Genomic DNA, 20,059 nt, shown 5'->3' with positions numbered 1-20,059 from the left:
TAGTTATTATTGTTGTTGTCATCGTTGTTGGATAGGACAGAGAGAAATGGAGAGAGGAGGGGAAGACAGAAAGGGGGAGAGAAAGATAGACACCTGCAGACCTGCTTCACCGCCTGTGAAGCGACTCCCCTGCAGGTGGGGAGCTGGGGTTCGAACCGGAATCTTTATGCCAGTCCTTGTGCTTTGCGCCACCTGCGCTTAACCCGCTGCGCTACAGCCCAACTCCCCGGGAACACTTTAAAAACAGATCATAAAGCATGTCAGGAGACAGACCAGGATTTGAGGCCCCAGCCACTGCATGGGGGGCATCAGCATGGGGGAAGCTTCATGAGCGGTGGAGCAGTACATTAGTGTCTTTCTTTCTTTTTATTTCTCTCTTTTACCTATATCTAAAAAGAAAAAAAAAGTGTCCACAGGGAGCCATGGAATCATGCAAGTGTGAGTCCTGGCTATAACCTTGGTGTCAAAAGAGGAAGGGAAGGTCAGAAAACTGATTATAAAAGTAGGAAAATAGTAATCCCTTCATCTGGGCTTCCAAGCACTTTTGTTTAATTCAACAATTTTCTTCAGTTTTAAACTATTATTTAACTCAGTGAATGAAATAAAATATTTTGACAAGAGATTAAAAACACCAGTATTTTAAATATTTCAATCATTTTAAACTTAGAGCTATAGTAAAGACATAATTTTAATATAGTTGTTACATTAATTTTAAATTTGACTTCCTCACTCTATGCTTCCGTAACTCATATGGCTATTATATTAGTCTTTGACATTTTATTCTGAACATTTTTCCTTTAAGAAAATGTTAATATCTGACTGTATATATTGTACATATTACTTTAAAATTTTTTCAGTTGACTCTAATCATTTCCAGGTGTCTTTGCTAGTAAATATAAATATTGGCAAATTTGGTTTTCATATATTCATTATACAAGTATTTGCTGAACTGCTATGTGTGCTAGGCACCTAATACACTAATTAGTGGTTCCTTATACAAGCACTGTGTTCCATCACAAAAAAGCTCTGTCAGGATTTATTGTTATAATATCTTTTTTTAATTTTCTCATATTTAATAGTATCTCTTTGACTTTCCACTTGTCTAATGATTATCTTGTGGATATATATATATATATATATATATATATATATATATATATATATATATACATATTATTTAAAGCAGTTTAATGTATTAGTTACCTTTTCCACTCATAGCCTACATAATCCAGTGATGAAAAAATGTACTACAGGAAGATTTCCATCAAATAATGCTGGAAGAAAAGGCAGGATATTGACTGTACATGTTAAAATGCTCAAGGACCTGGATTCGAGCCATGGATCCCCTCCTGCAAGGGGAAAACTTTGTGAGTGGTCAAGCAGTGGTGAGGCAGGGCTGCAGGTGTCTCTCTATCTCTCTCCCTCTCTATCTGTCCTTCTCTCTCAATTTCTGATGTCTATATCCAATAAATATATAAAGATTCTAAATTGTCAACTAATGTACTATACTGTTTAAGTAGTAAAGTGCAGACCTAAAATAAAGATGTAAAAAGCTAACTTATGGGGTGCTGGGCGGTAGTACAGTAGGTTAAGCACACATGGCATGAAGCGCAATTACCTGGCTAAGGATCCCAGTTCCAGACCCCAGCTCCCCATCTGCAGGGGGTCTCTTCACAAGTGATGAAGCAAGTCTGCAGGTGTCTTTCTCCCCCCATCTCTGTCTTCCCTTCCCCTCTCAATTTCTCTCTGTCCTATCCAGCAACAACAGCAATAGCAATAATAACAATGAAAAGGGCAACAAAATGGGAAAAATGGCCTCCAGGAGCAGTGGATTTGTATGTAGTACAGGCATTGAGCCTCAGCAATAATAACCCTGGAGGCAAAAAATTAAATCTAACTTAGTTCTTAAAATATTTGTGATAGTGATAAGGAGAATAATGTGCAATGTAAATACCATATATCTATATTTTTGGAACTTTTCATTATCTGTTTTTTAAAAGCTTCTAGAAAACACCTTACTTTGTTTCCATTCAAGTTATGTAAAGTATGCCTCTTTGTATTTGACAAATAGTACTAACAAATTAATTTGAAATGAACTTGCAGTGAGAGCTTTTATTAGATAAATAAAGTAGTATTTGTAGTTTCTTTACTGTAAATATAAATAGTATCTATGACTTTTCAGATAACATTGTAATTATTGCAGAAAACCTCAAACCATACATTCATCACTATTTAGTACTTATGGTAGTTAGTAGACCTGCTATGAAGTAAGATTGAAGAGATAATGAATTAATTATAATTACACTTCTCATTAATATTAATCACATTTTCAGATATATTTTTAAAAATATATTTCATATTAACTTGGTTCTGATACATTATATTTTATTTTGTGCATTCATATTTTTAGGCGTCCTTAACCTTCAGAAGTGAAGGTTAAGTAGTCTAGATCATATATACAGGAACATTTTTTTAAGATAAAAATATGAGAGGACAGGAGATGGTATTTACTGACTAAACATCAAAGTTCCACAAGTGTGAAGCCCTGGACTAGAAGCCTGACACCCCCCCCCAAAAAAAAAAGATAATAGAATGTTATTTACTTTTCTAATACTAATACAACTGTTCATTTTGCTAGAAGAGGATTCTTAAAAAAATCTTTCAAAACACCTTTTAAATTAATTTAGTTTTATGAGACCTTTTAAAATCATTTATCCTCAATGATATTGAATGTCTTTGTATGAAGATTTATAATGGCTTAAAATCAAGGAATTTTCAACCACTTAATGATCCTATTGTTACTCTGCATTCAATGTAGAATTTAATTTGTCTTCCTGACATATTAAGGTTCATACCACTGAAAACATTGGAATAATAGAGTTGTAAACAATCTTTATATTGAGATATTTTGGCCATAAATTAATAATTTATTTTCACACAAAATTTAATCTGACTTTTTCTAGGATGATCATAAATTTACTCTTCAAACCAAAACAATTTGGAGAGTAATAGCATTAACCAGCCACAACATGGAGGCAATATGTATTAACAAACAGGAGGGAAACAGAAGTTATGATCAGACTCATAACTATACCTTTTATAGTTTAAAAAGCTCATATGTCTCTATGAAATGCTATATGTGGAACTAAGAAAGTCTTTTAATTGTTTATATATTTTATCTATTATTTATTGGATAAAGACAGAGAAAAGTGTCGGGAGGGAAGGTAGAGATAGAGGAGAGATACACATGCTCCTGAAGCTTTCCTCCCTGCAGGTGGGGACGAGGGGTTTGAACCCAGGTCCTTAGCACCTTATAATGTAAGGTGTGCCTCCACCTTGTCCCCAAGAACTAATAAGGTTTTATAATTTAGGTCATATTTTACTCTGTATTTGTTTCCTCTTCATAATAAATACATACACAATGAAAATTGCATATAAATTATGTACAACTTTTTATCTTCATGTATCTTTTCACATTAAAAATAATCAGTGAATGCAAAAGAAAATGACATACAATACTCCCCTAAAGTCTCAAGCTTTCTTCATTGACTCTTTTCTGTAAACATGAGTAAGGAAGTTAAAATACTCCCAGAGGAATAATTACTAAAATCAGTCACTTGTCAATCTGTTATACAGGCTTAATATTTTTATAAAACAGCATCTGGTGGTTGTCAAGAAAAGCATGAAGAGGAGGCAAACTGTTTAAAATGACAGCAGAAAACAACTAATTTTTCAAATCCAGAAAGATATTTGCAAAATATAATGAACTAGTTAAGTCTATAATTATTGTTACTGCCTGTTGCAGATTACTGTCAGTAACATACTATGGGGGGAAGGGGGTTCCTGGGTTGCATAGGGGTGGGGATTTGGCGGTTGGAGGGGAGTTGTAAGCATATCTTATTTTACTTAACTATTATGTTAGTATCTTTTATAAAAATCCTCACCTCAATGCTTCACACGTGCTGGAACAGTGCTGAAACTGTCTCTCCTCTCTGTCTTTCTCCATCTCTTTAGGACTCTTACCCACTATAAAGAAAATGACCACCAGAAATGGTGGAGTCATGCAAGTACCAAGCCTCAGGGACAGATGGCTTGATGGCAAAACATAAAAAAGAATACCATATTTTTTCTGTTCAGACTTTTTAAAAATTAATTTAATAATGATGAACAACACCATAGGATAAGAGGGGTAAAATTCCACAGTTCCCACCACCAGAATTCCATATCCCATCCCTTCCATTGGAAGCTTTCTTATTCTTTATTTCTCTAGGAGCATGGACCCAGGATCATTATGGGGTTCAGAAGGTGGAAGGTCTGGCTTCTATAATGGCTTTGCTCCTGGACATGAGCATTGACAGATAGATCCATAGTCCCATCCTGTCTCTCTCTTTCCCTAGTGGGGCAGGGCTCTGGAGAGGTGAGGTTCCAGGGTATATTGGTGAGGTCATCTGTCCAGGGAAGTCAGGTTGGTACCATGGTCGCATCTGCAACTTGGTGACTAAAAAAGCATTAAGATATAAAGCAGAACAAATTCTTTAATAATAAGGAACCTAAAAGTAAGACTATAGCAGATGAGATTTGGGATACCCATTTTGAAAAAAGGTAGTAGGTCTATTTTAGGTATATTCCAAGGGGCCCATGACTTTCCTAATTTTTGCCTGAGTCCAACAGCTAACATGCAGATGGGCCAAAGGCACTGTCTGGGAAGATGGTGTCAGAGTTTAGAAATAGGACTAGAAAGCTGGATCAGGGCAGAGAGTAGTTCCCAAATATGGGAAAAATATATAAATATTGCTAACTGTAAATCCTATCAATTTGATCTTGGGCCTGTATTCAGCATAGGAGCCTGTGTAACCTCTGCATTCCTGTAGGTCTGAGCTCACATTCTGTAGTCATAGCTAAGAAAATTTTAGGCTTCACTCATTGCAGGACTTACCTTCCTCAAGTGGCCAAGTATGTTGGCCCAACCTCCCTTTGGAGAATGAGGCAGTCCCTACCATTGTTGACTCACATTGAGGGTAAGGTCTTGTAGAGGCCCACAAGAGGATCCACCATGCCATTCTTGATGGAGATGACGAGTAACAGAGGAGAAAGGGATCTGTTAAATGAGATCTAGGCCCATCATGTCTATGTGGGAATCTCAGGATTCTCTGACTAGAGGTCCAGATGATGGGGTGGCCTGTTAGTGACAAAAAGGGCCATCATTAAAGTATGCCATCCTCTTGCCCTTATCCAGCTTTTGCAGTACTCACTCAGTTTGTCTGACAAGGTTAGCCTTAGAGTGATTGAGGGAAGTGAAATAGGAAGTAGGTGAAGAGGGTATCTAGGTCTAAGTAGAAACTATTTGATTAAGTACTTTATGGTACTTAATTTTTTAAAAAGTGGCTTTTTAGGTCTTTCTACTTGCTTGCTGCACTTATTAAGTCACTGTAAATTATTGTGCACTTTTACATTAAGGTATATATTTTCCCCTAACTTATGGATGGATACATTTGCACATGTGCTTTATTTCATAGGCCCTAGTCTATATCTAGGTTATGTGGCTTTGTTAGGAAGTATGCTATCTGAAATGGAATTGAGGAGAGCCCTATGAGGTAGGAACGGTCTCACAAGAGTACTGGAGCTGAAGGGTTGACATTCCACACCTGACATCTCTGGACAAAATCCGAGGTGAAATGTGTGAAAGTGGAACTGGTTGCAGTGATTTGGTTGAGCTCAGCAGATGCAGTATCAAATGGTATTGATAGAGAGAAGCATGCAGGAAGCCACACCCCAGAGGTTCCATGACTGGGAGAAATATGGGTTTTATAGAGAATGGGGAAGATTCCTGCTGTGTTAGAGTTTAAGAAGGCACAGACTTTGTGTCTGACTAAGATAAGCATTCACTAGCTCTAAAATAGAATCAGAGAATAGGAATAGATGATGAGGGTACTCAATACTAGCAATCCTGGTCTGAATTATACTACCATTAATTAAGTCTTCTCATGATAAGATTCATCAATTGTGGACTATATCATAACAAATTGTAAGCTAGTTAACCTCCAATACATAGAGACATTATTCATATCTGGTCATTATAAGTTGTAAATGACAATTTGAAAATAAAATAATTTATTCTCTTGGCAAGGTGACAAGATTCTTATGATGAGGTCCTTTATCTTGTAAATTAAACCTAGAATTGAATAAAATAAATATGTCTGAAATTTTCCTTTAGAGTCATCCGTGGCAAACAGTAAAATGTTGGTTAGTTATATTTTTTCCCACTGTTTTGCCAAAAAAATTATTTATTTATTGCTGGCTCTTGATACACTATAATCCACCACTGCTGGTAGCCATTTTATTTATTTATTTTTTTCTTTTTTAATGGATAGGATAGAGAGAAATTGAGAGGGGTGGTGGAGGTAGAGAGAGAGAAAGAAAGACATTTGTTATGAAGTATGTGCTACCAGAAGTCCATTATATTTGCTTCCCTATTTTCTGGGGGAACTAAAAACCTGAAAAATTTCCTTGCATTTTATATGATATCATTAGTGAAGATGTGAACAAAGCCACATAACTTATTAAGTTGTAAGATCGACTGTATTTATCTAGGAGTAGTTAGTATGTTGATAAGGACAATTTTTACATTCTGGTTGTCTACTTCCTATAAGTGAATAGTCATGACAAATTCTTGGAAAATAGTAGCTCATTATTGAGCTTTTTTTTTTTTTTTAAATATAGACTACAATGTATTCCCAGACATTAAGCAAATAGAAATAGTATATATTTCAGGTAAAGTCACCTCACAGAGAAAGATGTATCAATAGTTAGCTGAGTTTTTTTTTTAAAGAAGTTTGATTTTATTTACTGTCATAGGAGAAAAAAAGTACAGAGCAAATACTGGTACACTCACACATGATTTCTTCAAGCTCCATCCAAGATGGGGTGAAGAAGGTGAAATCACCATTTTTAATAGCTGAGTAGCACTTCATTGTGTATACGTACCACAATTTACTCAGCTGTTGTTGGATATCTGGGTTGCTTCCAGGTTTTAGCTATTACAAATTGTGCTGCTATGAACATAGCTATATATAAATATTTTTGAATGGGTATGTTTGGTTCCTTAGGATATATTCCCAGAAGGAGAATTGCAGAGTCATAGTGTAGGTGCACTTCTAGCCTTCTGAGAGTTCTCCAGACTGCTCTCTACAGGGATTGGACTAATTTACATTTCCACCAGCAGTGCAGGAAGGTTCCTTTGTCCCCAAAACCTCTGCAGCATTTGCTGCTGCTACCTTTTCTGATGTATGATATTCTCATAGGAGTGAAGTAGTATCTCATTGTTGTCTTTATTTACAGTCACTATAATTATTTTTATCAATCATATATTGATGACTTATTCACTATGTCACTGTTCAAGGTACCAACCATTGTCTTTCAAAGAATATTTTACTTGAATGTTTAGTATTTAACTCCTATAACCATTATTTTCCATTGTCCTTTCTTCACCACTCTCAGATAACTTTTTTGGGTGCAGAGGCAGAGGAAAAGAAAAATATACCCTAGCCTCTAGCTTACTCCATTGTGATGGGAGATGGGTCTGAAGTTAGGTCAAATATATTGCATAATAGGTATTACTCAAGTTAGTTATTTTGCCTACTCTTAAGTAACTAATTGTTATGTTCCTGATCAGTTCATCCAGTGGGTGAAGCTGATATATTCTTAATAAAGATAAGAATTATAATAACAGCATAGCCAACCATATGCTGTCATAAAATAATAATATTACAAATCATCTTGTACTTTGTCACACCAAAGCTCCACATGGAGATCTATGACCATATTTATAAGGTATAGTTTTATATACTCATTCCAATTAAGTCACACTTGTAGTGACTTCTAAAGGATAACTTTTATCCATTAACTTGCAAATAAAGTGAGAAAATAATGATAACTCCTGTAAACAGGATAACACAATTCTAAGACAGATGGAGTACAAAAAAAGATGGATTTTTTTCCTAATAAGTCTATATCTGAGTTGATTAACGTAAGTAGTAAGCTATAATGGCAGGCATTTATACTCTCTATCACTATATTTCTTCTTATGTTTCTTTTTAATGTTATTTATTTATTTATTATTGGATTGTGGGACTATGTGAAAGCTTGGTAGAGCTTAGGGGAGCTCTCCTATCCTTGTGATGGAGGTCTGGAAAGACACCCCACTTGCTAGACTCTCCTTTCTAGAAATGGAGATAAGAGGGAAATGCTTTCTGTGACTCAGTTTCCCTTTGTTAGTCTCTCAAAGCTTCACAAAAGCCTGCATCCTCTCACACTTACATCACTCCCCTGCTAGCAGACCAAATGGCTGCCTGCTTGTTAGTTCACTCAAAGTTCACTATATTCACCCAGAGTTCACCATCCTTTCATCCTTTGATCACATACATAAGCATACTCCATCACAAGCCTTACCAGCACCCCAGCAGAGAGACCCCCATACCTATTTCCTTATCTTTGATAACTATGACTTACATCAAGTTTTGTCCTTCTCTGCTTTATCTCACCCTACTGGTTTCACCACTATGTTTTTCTTAATACCTTTAGATAATTAACATGCCTTGCATCATGGGAATTAATTGCTTTGACCTTTCTGTATCTCATCAATTCTTGTCATTCCTACCCCTCCCCACCATAGGGGTAGCTGACCTTTAAGAAACCTGTAATTTCTGACATATTTGAAAAGTGTCCTTTGTTCTGTTTGCTATAAAACCCTGTTCTTACCCCAAATAAAGTAGAAGTTCATACCTGAGCCTCTTCTGGTGCTTCTTTCTGCATCACGGGGTCACTAGAACTGATGACAAGAGGGCCAGCAGCTTATCTCGGGTTGAGAGGCCACCCACATGAGCACCAGCATTGGACAGAGATTTAGAAACATCCAAAGGGAGGGGAAGATAGAGGAAAGGAGATAGATTCCTGCAGCCCTGCTTTACCACTCATGAAGTTTCCCCCTACAGGTGGGGACCAGGGGCTTGAACCTAGGTCCTTACACACTCTGTGTGCTTAACAAGCTGTAGCACCACCTGACCCCCTTATATTTATTATATTACTGACAATATGAAGTAAAAAGCTAACATCAAACCTGCATTTTTTTTTCATAGTTTTAGGTTAGTTTCTTCTTGGGAATAAATAATATATACCAATATTTGACAATTAGCCAAGCCCAGGCATTAAAAGACTAGCTCTTCATTATCATTATATTTATTATTTTATAGAGACAGCCAGAAATTGGGAGGTAAGGGGTTGATAGAGAGGTAGAGAGACAGAAACACACCTGTATCACTGCTTCACCACTTGCAAAGCTTTCCTCCTGTAGGTGAGGATCAGGGATTTCAACCCAGGTCGTTGTGCATATGCATTCAACCAAGTATGCCACCACCTGGCCCCAGAACTAGCTCTAAGTTTCAGCAATCTTTTTTTATTTAAATTGCAATTGATATTTATTTGACAGTATGAGGAAATGTGTTCACATATTTCAAAGAACTCTCTAAAATGGATCTACAATTCTACATCCTATTTTTTCAAAAGTTAAGGGCCATATTGTGGCAAAATTGGCTTATATGCACTGCATTTATAAATGCAGTGGTTATCATGATGCTGGTGCACCTGGTAGAGTGCACATGTCAACATGTTTGAGGCTTCAGCCTCAGGCTCCCAATCCCCACATGAAGGGAGGATATTTCATGAGAGGTGAGGTAGTGCTTCAGGTATCTCTCTTTAGTCTTCTCTATTTCTCACTGCCTCTGTCAGAAAAAAAGAAAGAAAAAGATGGCCATCTTTTTAGATTAGAGTCCTAATGTAGGGACCCCAGTGATAACCTGGTAGCAGAACAAATTTATTAATTCTATTGGAATTGCTGCAATATTTGCAAAGGTATTCTGTTTATTACATTTCAATCATTCACTCATTTTGGAACCAAGGTTATCACAGGGACTGCATGTCTGCACAACTCCAACAATATTCTTTCTTTTTGACAGAGGGGAGAGAGAAAGAGCGAGAGAAAGAGAGGGAGAGAGAGAGAGAGAGAGAGAGAGAGAAGCCTTCAGCATGACTCCACTGTTTATAAAGGTGGATCTTCATATATAGTAATAGTTGTCGTCTACCAAGTGAACTACTACATGGCCCCCTATATTGTTATAGTTATATTTTGTATATATTTATATTTTTATGACATTGATGTGTATAGTTATATTGTGTATATATAAACATGTACAAGTAAATATATTCTTAACCATATATAGATATAGATAGAGATAGAGATAGAGATAGAGATAGAGATAGAGATAGAGATATATACAGATACAAAGAACTTTGGAGTACTAGGGATAGAACCCAGGGCTTCACACATGCAAATGCTGTACTACTAAGATATATCTCTAGTCTATACACATAATTTTAAAGTGACTTGATCAAGAGAGCATAGTTTATTCATGTAAATAATCTCAATCTAATAACAAGTCATCAGTTGTGGATATTGGTAACATTCTGCTCATCCTTATAATAATGGTACTAACATACAGCTAAAAATAAAAATGTATCAGTACTTATAAGTAAGCAAATGAAAGTCATGTAAAAGCACTGAGAAATTAAATTGTATACCCTACATAACTGAGACACTAAATATCAGCATTCTGTTTCAGTGAATGCTCATAACTAAAATGCAAACCAAAATCTAAAATAAAGCTTATTTTATTTTTTTCATTTAATGTTTTACATTTGTCAGTAAATACAATAGTTTGTAATGCATAACACTTCTCAGTTTTCCACATAACAATACAACCCCCACTAGGTCCTCTGTCATCCTTTTCCAGGACCTGTATTCTTCCTCCCACCCCCTATCAACCCTAGTCTTTTACTTTGGTGCAATACATCAATTCCAGTCTAGGTTCTGTTTAGTGTTTTCTCTTCTGATCTTGTTTTTTAACTTCTGCCTGTGAGTGAGAACATCCCATAACAATTCTTCTGTTTCTGACTTATTTCACTTACCATGATTTCTAAAATAAGTTTTAATGACAGATGATAGAGTGCATTTGGGCAGGACTGATAGATGTGTTGATGGTAAATGGATTTGAAGCAGGGAGTAAATGCACTACTGTTAGGTTGCTATTATAGTTGTTGTTAAAGAGCTCCATTGCTAAGTGATGGTACAAGTTCTCTCATCCTGTGTTCTCCAAAGGTAGGAGCAAATGATTCCTGGGTAGCCTGAATGTCCTGTTTACTAGTCTTTCTAGATGTGTTTGTGTTTATATCATACTAGCAATTCTTATTATTAACTCAAAAGTTCCATAAGCTAAGAAACAACTTTGTGATGGATTTTAATCTGCTGAGAAGAGATAACAATGACCTTCACAACAGGATACCAGGATACTTTATTTTTTTTGCCTCTAGGGTTATTGGCAGGGCTCAGCACCATGAATCCACTGCTCCTGGAGGCTATTCCCTCCCCCCACCCCCGCTTTTGTTGCTCTTGTTGTTTTATCATTGTTGTGGTTATTACTATTGTTGTTATTTATGTTGTTGTTGTTGGATAGGACAGAGAGAAACGGAGAGAAGGGGGAAGACAGAGAGGGGGAGAGAAAGATAGACACCTGCAGATCTGCTTCACCACTTGTGAAGCCGAGGGCTTGAATCAGGATCTGTATGCTGATCTTTGCAAAGCCTCCAAGTGCGCTTAACCCACTGCGCTACCGCCCAACCCCCAGATACATCTTTTAACTCCTGTACTGGTTTGTATTCCTGTTAAAGCATACTTTGAGTCAAAAACATGGGGGGAGATTATTATTTGGAAGCCAGTTCAGAAGGAATAATGTGAGGCAGTAGTTTCTTAAATGATTTTCTATTGCAGACAACTTAGGTTCAGTCCCATAGGGTCTCTCTGAAAATTATATGAAAGGCATTTCAAAATAGGCCCCTACAATTGAGGTGGCTGTAGAATTTACCAGGAACCCCACCCCTCACTTAATGTTAATTTCTCAGCACTTCCAACTTATCTTATGTGTAGACCGAGTTCAGCTTCATGGCTCAATAAAGCTGAAAGAGAGCAGAATAGTTTGACCTTTAGAAGATTATTTGTAAGTCACTTCTGAGGTAGACTGAGGTGAAATGTGCAGAATACAAATAGCACCTGTACAACTTCCCTTTAGAAGTAACGAAATGTGTCCAAGAACTTCATGGAACTCTTTCAACTGGTCATGAGAATGGGAGACCTGTTGTTTACACCCAGATAGTCATCATTCCACCAGGGTTATCACTGGGATTCTCCACCTGCAAAGTTCCACCACACCTTGGGAGGATCCTTTTTTTAAATAGAGAGAGATAGGGAGAAAGATGGAAGAAGACCATAACGTTGTTCCACTGCTTTTGAAGCTTCATCCATGAAGGTGCTCCCAGGTAATGGTCAGTAGCTCAAACCTGGGACTTCACACACATAGTAAAGTGTACACTCTACTGGGTGAGCTATCTCCCAGTCTTCAATGCTTGCAATCTTAAACATATATAGAAGTACTGGCAAAACAACTCACTTAGGCAGTGTGCTGCTCTGACCAGGTTTCCGGATAGCCCTCACCACATTAGATACTGTGGTTTCTCAATCCCTCCCCCCGCCCCCCTCTGTCTATAGCAGTGAAGCCCTGGAGATAACCAATAAGTATATGAATGATTGAATGAATGATAAATATAATACATATGCTGTAGAGGTATTTTAAGTATTCTACTTATAAATTATAGCTCTAGTGATGCTGAGTGAATTAACTTGGTCTTTGGATTTTTTTGTTTGTTGGTTTGGTTTATTTTTTGTTTGTTTTTCTTTTTTCTTTTTTGTTTTTTAGCCAGAGCACTGTTCAGCTCTGGCTGATGCTGGTGCAGGGGACTGAACCTGGGACTTCTCAGGCATGAGAGTCTCTTTGCATAACCATTATTCTATCTAACCACTGCCCTTTTTTTCTTCCTTCCTTCCTTTCTTCCTTCCTTTCTTTCTTTCTTTCACTTTTTTTTTCCAGGGTTATTGCTGGGCTCTGTGCCTGCACTACAAATCCACTGCTCCTGGAGGCCATTTTTCCCATTTTGTTACCCTTGTTGTTGTTATTATTATTGTTGTCATTGCTGCTGTTGTTGGATAGGACAGACAGGAGGGGAGACAGAAAGGGGGAGAGAAAGATAGACACCTGATAGACACCTGCGGACCTGCTTCACCGTGTGTGAAGCAACCCACCCCCGCAGTTGGGGAATGGAAGCTTGAACTGGGATCCTTATGCTGGTCCTTGCACTTTGCGCCATGTGTGCTTAACCCACTTCGCTACCACCTGACCCACCTTTTCTTTCATTCTTATGGAGACAGAGAAATAGGAAGAGAAAGATACCTGTAGCACTGATCCATCACTCATGAAGCCCCTCCTTCCAAAAGTGTGGAGTAGGGGCTTGAACTAACTAGGTCCTTTGCTCATGGTGCCATGTGCACTCTCTCAGGGGCATCACTGCTTGGCCACTGATCTTGTTTTTATTATTTGACTGATTTTTGTGTTTTGAGGATAGATATGTGTATGCATGATTTTAGTAATCTCTGGGTGTTTTTATTCAGACAAAATGATAGAGAAAGGGAAGGGAGGGAGAGAAAGATGGAAGGAGGGAAGGACAGAGAGAGAGAGAGAGAAGGATGAAAGTTGGAGAGGGAAGGAGGAGGAGAGATACCACAGCATCAGAGTTTCCTTTAAAGCTAAATTACATTCCATATGGTGTTATGGTTAAACCAAGGGCCATAAGCATGTCAAGGCATATGTACTATCTGGTAAGCTCTTTCTGGCTGGAGATTTCCTTTATATCTCTTACCATCAACTTTTATCCTTTCGTTTGCATTATTGTGCAAGCATTGAGTCATAGCACAGTTTGGGTAAATATATTTTTGGAAGGAAATTCTTCATGTGCATGAACATAGTCTTTTTGTCAAAGACTATGTTGCATATGAGAAGGCAAAAAGAGATCATATTTACCACAAAATTAAAAGAATAATTAAATAAAAGAATGTTTCTATCTGATATTTATGAGAAACATTTATAGATGTCACCAAAAGGTTGAAAAAAAACATATAGACATATGGAGGTGATAAAGCCACAGAATATAAAACTTTGGGTTTTTTATTGTGATGCAATTGGCATTAGTTTTAGGGAACAACAAAGTGATTTGATACTCATATTTTTGTATATTGCAAAATGATCACCATAGTAGGTCTAATTAATACCATTCCTGTCATCAATGAACCCAAAGTAGTGGTAATCTACAGTGTTGGTGAAAATAAATAGTTGCTGAGAGGAGAATCTCAGAGACAGCATAGTACAGAACTAAACTTGAGAGGAAGAGGGTGCTTCTCAGTGGACCAAATGCTGTCAGATACCTCTAAAATAGAGAACAAGGCAGTTTTCATACTTTTGGTGTGTTCAAAGGCAGTGGGTCCAAAGAGCTATCTCATCAGTAGGGCTCAGGACTTGTAAGTTTGAGGCCCCAAGTGTGATTCCCCAATAGTTCATACTGAGCTATATTCTGATATATCTCTCTCATAAAAATTTTTCTTATGAAAAAATAAATCATTTTTTAAATAAAATAGATGAAATACATCCTGTAATTTTTTCCTATCTGCCCACAAATGTAATAACTAGCAGTTCATATTTGACTTTCTCACTAATATTTTTTTATTGAATCATCACTACATTATAACATTATATAGGTTTAAAATGTGAGTACTTGAAAATCAACATGTGGGCCCATTTTGTCCTGCATTGCCACTTCCCACTTCTTTTCTGGTAACCATTAATTGGTCTAATCCAATTTCCTCTATATGCCACATGTGAGTGAAACTATGCAATGTTTTTTCTCTGTGTGTTTGATTTATTTCACCTAGCTTTATACCAAGTATAGAAGATTCTACTGGACAGCATTGAGCTAGATAATTGAAGCAACTAAAACTTTTTTTGTAGTTCACTGTGTTCTTTTATCTAAACATGTATTTCACATAATTCCTCTCAGTAGAAAATACTTTTACTCACTACTTGTTAATTAAATTACCAGACATTTATATAGTAATAAAGGAATAAAGATATTTTGAGGACAGGGAAGCATGTCACTGAGAAAGAGAGGAGAACAAATGTTGACCTCTTACATCTAGGTTAGGTAGAACTAGTTAAATGAGGTAACAGCTTTCCTTAGAATTGCTTATCAATTTATATCTGTGTGCCTTCCCTGTTATCAAATATTTGTCTTACTTAAACAATAAAATAACTTGAAGTAAGTCAATACACCAGAACAAGATTATATTTCACTCTTACAGTTTATGTCTGTTAACCATATAATTGCAATCACTGATTTTTCTTAATAATGAAAAGGAATTAGTAAGCTTTACTAATTAAGATGGCAGCTCTTAAAACCTGATTTCCTGCACTATTTTTTTTAGTGAAAATAAAAGCAGAGCTGTTCACACTTACCTTATCATTGTTAAGGTCAGAATGTGATGTCTTATTTTCTATAAAACACTGCAACAGGAGTTGGGAGATTAAACCTTAGGCAAATCTCCCAGTTCCTCTCAGTCTTATTTCCTGCTCTATCAAAATGAAATCAGAGTTGAGAAGCCTGCAAGACTCTCTTTGTTAAGTGTGTTTTGAATTTGATACCAGTGTCAAACACTTTCATCCAAAGTGATCTGAAATTTTGAGTTATGGATTATCTTTCTTCTAGTTCACTTTCCTCTAGTTTCTACTTTTTTTTAATTATTGGCTTCAAGTACTCAGTTTTCCAGACTTTGAGACATTTTGGTATAAAAATTATGGGAGAAAAGCCTCTTGAGTAAGCATGATTGTAAATGGAATTTCATATATAAACTAAGTGTTAAGAATATGTGTTGGGGAGATAATTCAATTTGTATAGCTCAGGACCTGTATGCTTGAGGTTTCCAGTTTATTATTTGGTTGCACATGTACAGGGATGATGGTCTGTTTTCTCTTTGTCTCTCCTCTCTCCCATTCATGTGAAATATTTATTTATTTATTTAAGTGGTTAGTGGTTTACAATATAGCTTTTAACACATAGACATGACGTCTCATCTCTTCTTGATTGGTGTCAAGGGGACACACAACAGATCCCAATATCTCTTCATCCTTTCTTCACCCCTCCTTCCTTTGCTTGGATGCAATGAAACTTCTATCTCACATGAAATAAATTAGAAATAAATCTTGCAGACCGGTAGTAGTACAGAGGGTTAAACACACATGGTGTGAAGCTTAAGGACCAAGGACTGGCATAGGGATCCCGGTTCAAGCCTCCTTCTCCCCGCCTGCAGGGGGGTTTGCTTCACATGAGGTAAAGCAGGTCTGCAGGTGTCTTTCTCATCCTCTCTCTGTCTTCTCATCCTGTCTTGATTTCTCTCTGTCCTGTCCAACAACAACAACAGCAATGACAATAAGAACAACAAGGGCAACAAAAATGGGAAAAAATGGTCTCCAGGAGCAGTGGATTTGTGATGCAGGCACCGAGTCACAGAAAAAATAAAAAAGAAAAAAGAAAATAAAGAAAGAAGGAAGGAAGGAAGAGAGAGGGAGAGGGAGAGGGAGAGAGAGAGAATGACAGAGACAAGTCTTTAGGGGAAAATTTCCTTTTAAAAAGTATAGGTTGGTCTGAAAGGAGGTTTAAAATATACAAAAGCAAATGCAAATGTGGGAGGATTATGCTGACACAGCAACATTTTTCTTTCCATCCTGGCCCTTCCTTTTAAAACAAGTATGCATATGCCACTATGCTTCAAAAGAAAAAGTGACAGTGGGTCATACAGAAAAAGGTACAAATAGTTCCCACACACAGGATTTGAGAACCTAGAAATTCTTAAGCAAGAATATAGTAATTTTAATGCTAGATTATTTGCTCTAGAATTCAATATTAATTTCATATTTTTAATTGCTATTGAATAGACTAAGCAGTTCTTTTTTTAAATTTATTGTTTGTTTAAGAAAGGATAAATTAACAAAACCATAGGGTAGAAGGGGTACAACTCCACACAATTCTCACCACCCAATCTCCATATCCCATCCCCTCCCCTGATAGTGTTCCCATACTCTATCCCTCTGGGAACATGGACCCAGGGTCATTGTGGGTTGCAGGAAGTGGAAGGTCTGGCTTCTGTAATTGCTTCCCCGCTGAACATGGACATTGACTGGTCGATCCATACCCCCAGTCCACCCCTCTCTTTCCCTAGTAGGGTGGGTCTCTGGGGAAGCAGAGCTCCAGGACACATTGGTGGGGTCTTCAGTCCAGGGAAGCCTAGCCGGCATTCTGATGGCATCTGGAACCTGGTGACTGAAAAGAGAGTTAACATATGAAGCCAAACAAATTGTTGAGCAATCATGAACCCAAAGGTTGGAATAGTGGAGAGGAAGTATTGGGGGGGGGTACTCACTGCAAACTCTAGTGTACTTCTGCTTTCAGGTATATGTTTTGCACTTGTTTATGGATAATGTGGACATATGCTCTCTCTCACAGAACTTGGTGTATATCTAGGTTTTGGGACTTTGTTAGAAATTGATCCACCTGGGATGGAATTAGAGAATGCTATGAAATGAAAGGTCTCACCCGAGTAATGAAGCTGAAGGGTTGTCATTCCACACCTGAAGTCTCTGGACACAGTCTGAGCTAAAGCATGTTGAGGTGGAAATTGTTGCGTTGATTAGGTTGCGATTGGCTGATGCAATATTATTTGATATGGATTGGGAGAGGCATGCGGGAAAGTGGGCCCTATCCTAAGGTTCCAGGACTGTGAGACATATAGGCTCTATAGTGGAGATGTGAGGTTCCTGCTGTCTTAGGGTTCAAAAAGATAATGGATAGTTAATGTTATCATCACATTATTTAGTAATTGGGTTAACTTTGAAAAGTCCTTTTGTTAGGGTTTGCTGTATAGTACCCAGTATCTTATAAATAGCTATGACACTGGTTGCCTCTGATCTACTTGATCTAGGCTTTTGAGAGAGTCTACTATGAAATACACAGCCTGTATATCAAAAAGATTCAGTTTATGTTTTAAAAACTTTGAGACATACAATTAATTTTTCCCCTCTCATATTAATTAGCTAGTCATTTATATGACTATACTTTACTAGGAGTGGACATAAACAACATTCCCACCACCAAAAGACTGTGTCCCATCCCACTCACCCACCCACACCCCCCACTGGCCCAGGAAGCCGCATGTCTACCCCTCACCACAGGGTTTTCTTTGGTGCCCTACTTTCAATTTAGTCAGATCCTGATTTTAGTTTCCCTTTCAGATCTTCTTTCTCAATTTCTTTTCATGAGTGGGATCATTCCATACTCATCTTTATCTTTCTGACTTAGGTCACTTAACATAATTCCTTCTAGCTCTGTCCAAGATGGGTCAGAGAAGGTGGGTTCATTGTTTTTGATAGCTGCATAGTATTCCATTGTGTATATATACCACAGCTTTCTCAGCCACTCATCTGTTTTGGGGCACCTGGGTTGCTTCCAGGTTTTAGCTATTATGAATTGTGCTGCTTCTTCTTCTTCTAGCATTTGCCCTTCTTCCATAGCCAATCAACAGCGTCAGGTTGAAAGCTGTCAGGAGCTGCTTGTTGCTGGCTTTGAAAGTGACTGGGATCCATGTGGATTCGGTCAGCTAGGAAGGATCGTCAGTTTCCCCAATGAATGGGTACTCACAGGATGCTATGAACATAGGAGTACTCACCTCTTTTTGGTTGGGTGTTATGGAGTCCTTGGGGTATAAGCCCAGGAGAGGAATTACTGGATCATATGGAAGGTCCATTTCTAGCCTTGTGAGAGTTTTCCAGACTGCTCTCCACAGAGATTGGACCAATTTACATTCCCACCAGCAATGCAAAAGGGTTCCTATGTCCCCACAGCCTCTCCAGCATTTGTGGCTGCTGTCCTTTTTGATTTATGACATTCTTACAGGAGTGAGGTGGTATGTCAGTATTGTCTTTATTTCCATATTTCTGACTATCAGTGACCTAGAATAGTTTTTCATATGTTTGTTAGCCTTTTGTATCTCCTCTGAAGTGAATGTTTTGTTCATATCCTCTGCCCATTTTTGGATGGGGTCATTTGCTTTTTTTGGTGCTAAGTTTGCTGAGTTCTCTGTATATTTTGGTGATTAGTCTCTTTTCTGATGTTTGGCATGTGAAGATCTTTTCCCATTCTGTGAGGGGTCTCTCTGTTTGTTTAATAGTTTCTTTGGATGTGCAGAAGCTTTTCAATTTGATGTATTCCCATTGGTTTGTTTCTGCTTTAGTCTTTCTTGCAATTGGGTTTATTTCATCAAAGAGGTCCTTGAGATGTAGGTAGGAAAGTGTTTTACCAATGTTCTCCTCTAAGTATTTGATTGTTTCTGGTCTGACATCCAGGTCTTTGATCCATTTAGAGTTGATTTTTTTTTCTGGTGAGATAAAGTGGTTCAATTTCACTCTTCTGCATGTTTCAACCCAGTTTTCCCAGCACCATTTATTGAAGAGAGCCTCATTCTTCCATTTAAAGCTTTGGGCCCCCTTATCAAAGATTAGATGTTCACAGGTGTTTTTGATTTATTTCTGGGCTTTCAATTCTGTTCTACTGGTCTGTGTGCCTATTTTTGTTTCAGTACCATGTTGTTTTGATGATGATGGCTTTATAATATAGTTTGAGATCTGGGAGTGTAATGCCTCCATTTCTGTTTCTTTTCCTCAAGATAGTTTTGGCAATTATAGGTGTTTTCTGGTTCCAGATAAATGATTGTAGTGTTTGTTCTATTCTCTTCAAGAAACTTGGTGGAACTTTGATGGGTATTGCATTAAATTTGTATATTGCTCTGGGGAGAATATTCATTTTGATGATATATATTCTTCCAATCCATGAGCATGTGATGTCTTTCCATTTCTTGGTATCAGTTTCTATTTCCTTGAGTAGTGACTCATAGTTTTCAGTATACAAGTCTTTCACTTCTTTGGTCAACTTTATTCCTAGGTATTTGATTGATTTTGCTGAA

General features: G+C 37.4%; 1 protein-coding gene across 1 annotated transcript in view; it reads left to right on the top strand.

Moving 5' to 3' along the window:
- Positions 1–20,059, top strand: part of SCIN (scinderin) — a gene marked incomplete at its 5' end in the record, with an annotated part of 91,860 nt that overhangs the window by 19,504 nt on the left and 52,297 nt on the right. The gene's annotated exons all lie outside the window — the stretch shown is intronic.

The sequence above is a fragment of the Erinaceus europaeus genome, unplaced genomic scaffold (assembly GCF_950295315.1).
Source record: "Erinaceus europaeus unplaced genomic scaffold, mEriEur2.1 scaffold_397, whole genome shotgun sequence".
Lineage (NCBI taxonomy): Eukaryota > Metazoa > Chordata > Mammalia > Eulipotyphla > Erinaceidae > Erinaceus > Erinaceus europaeus.
The sequence above is the reverse complement of the archived record's forward strand: the minus strand, read 5'-3'. Positions and strand labels throughout refer to the sequence as shown.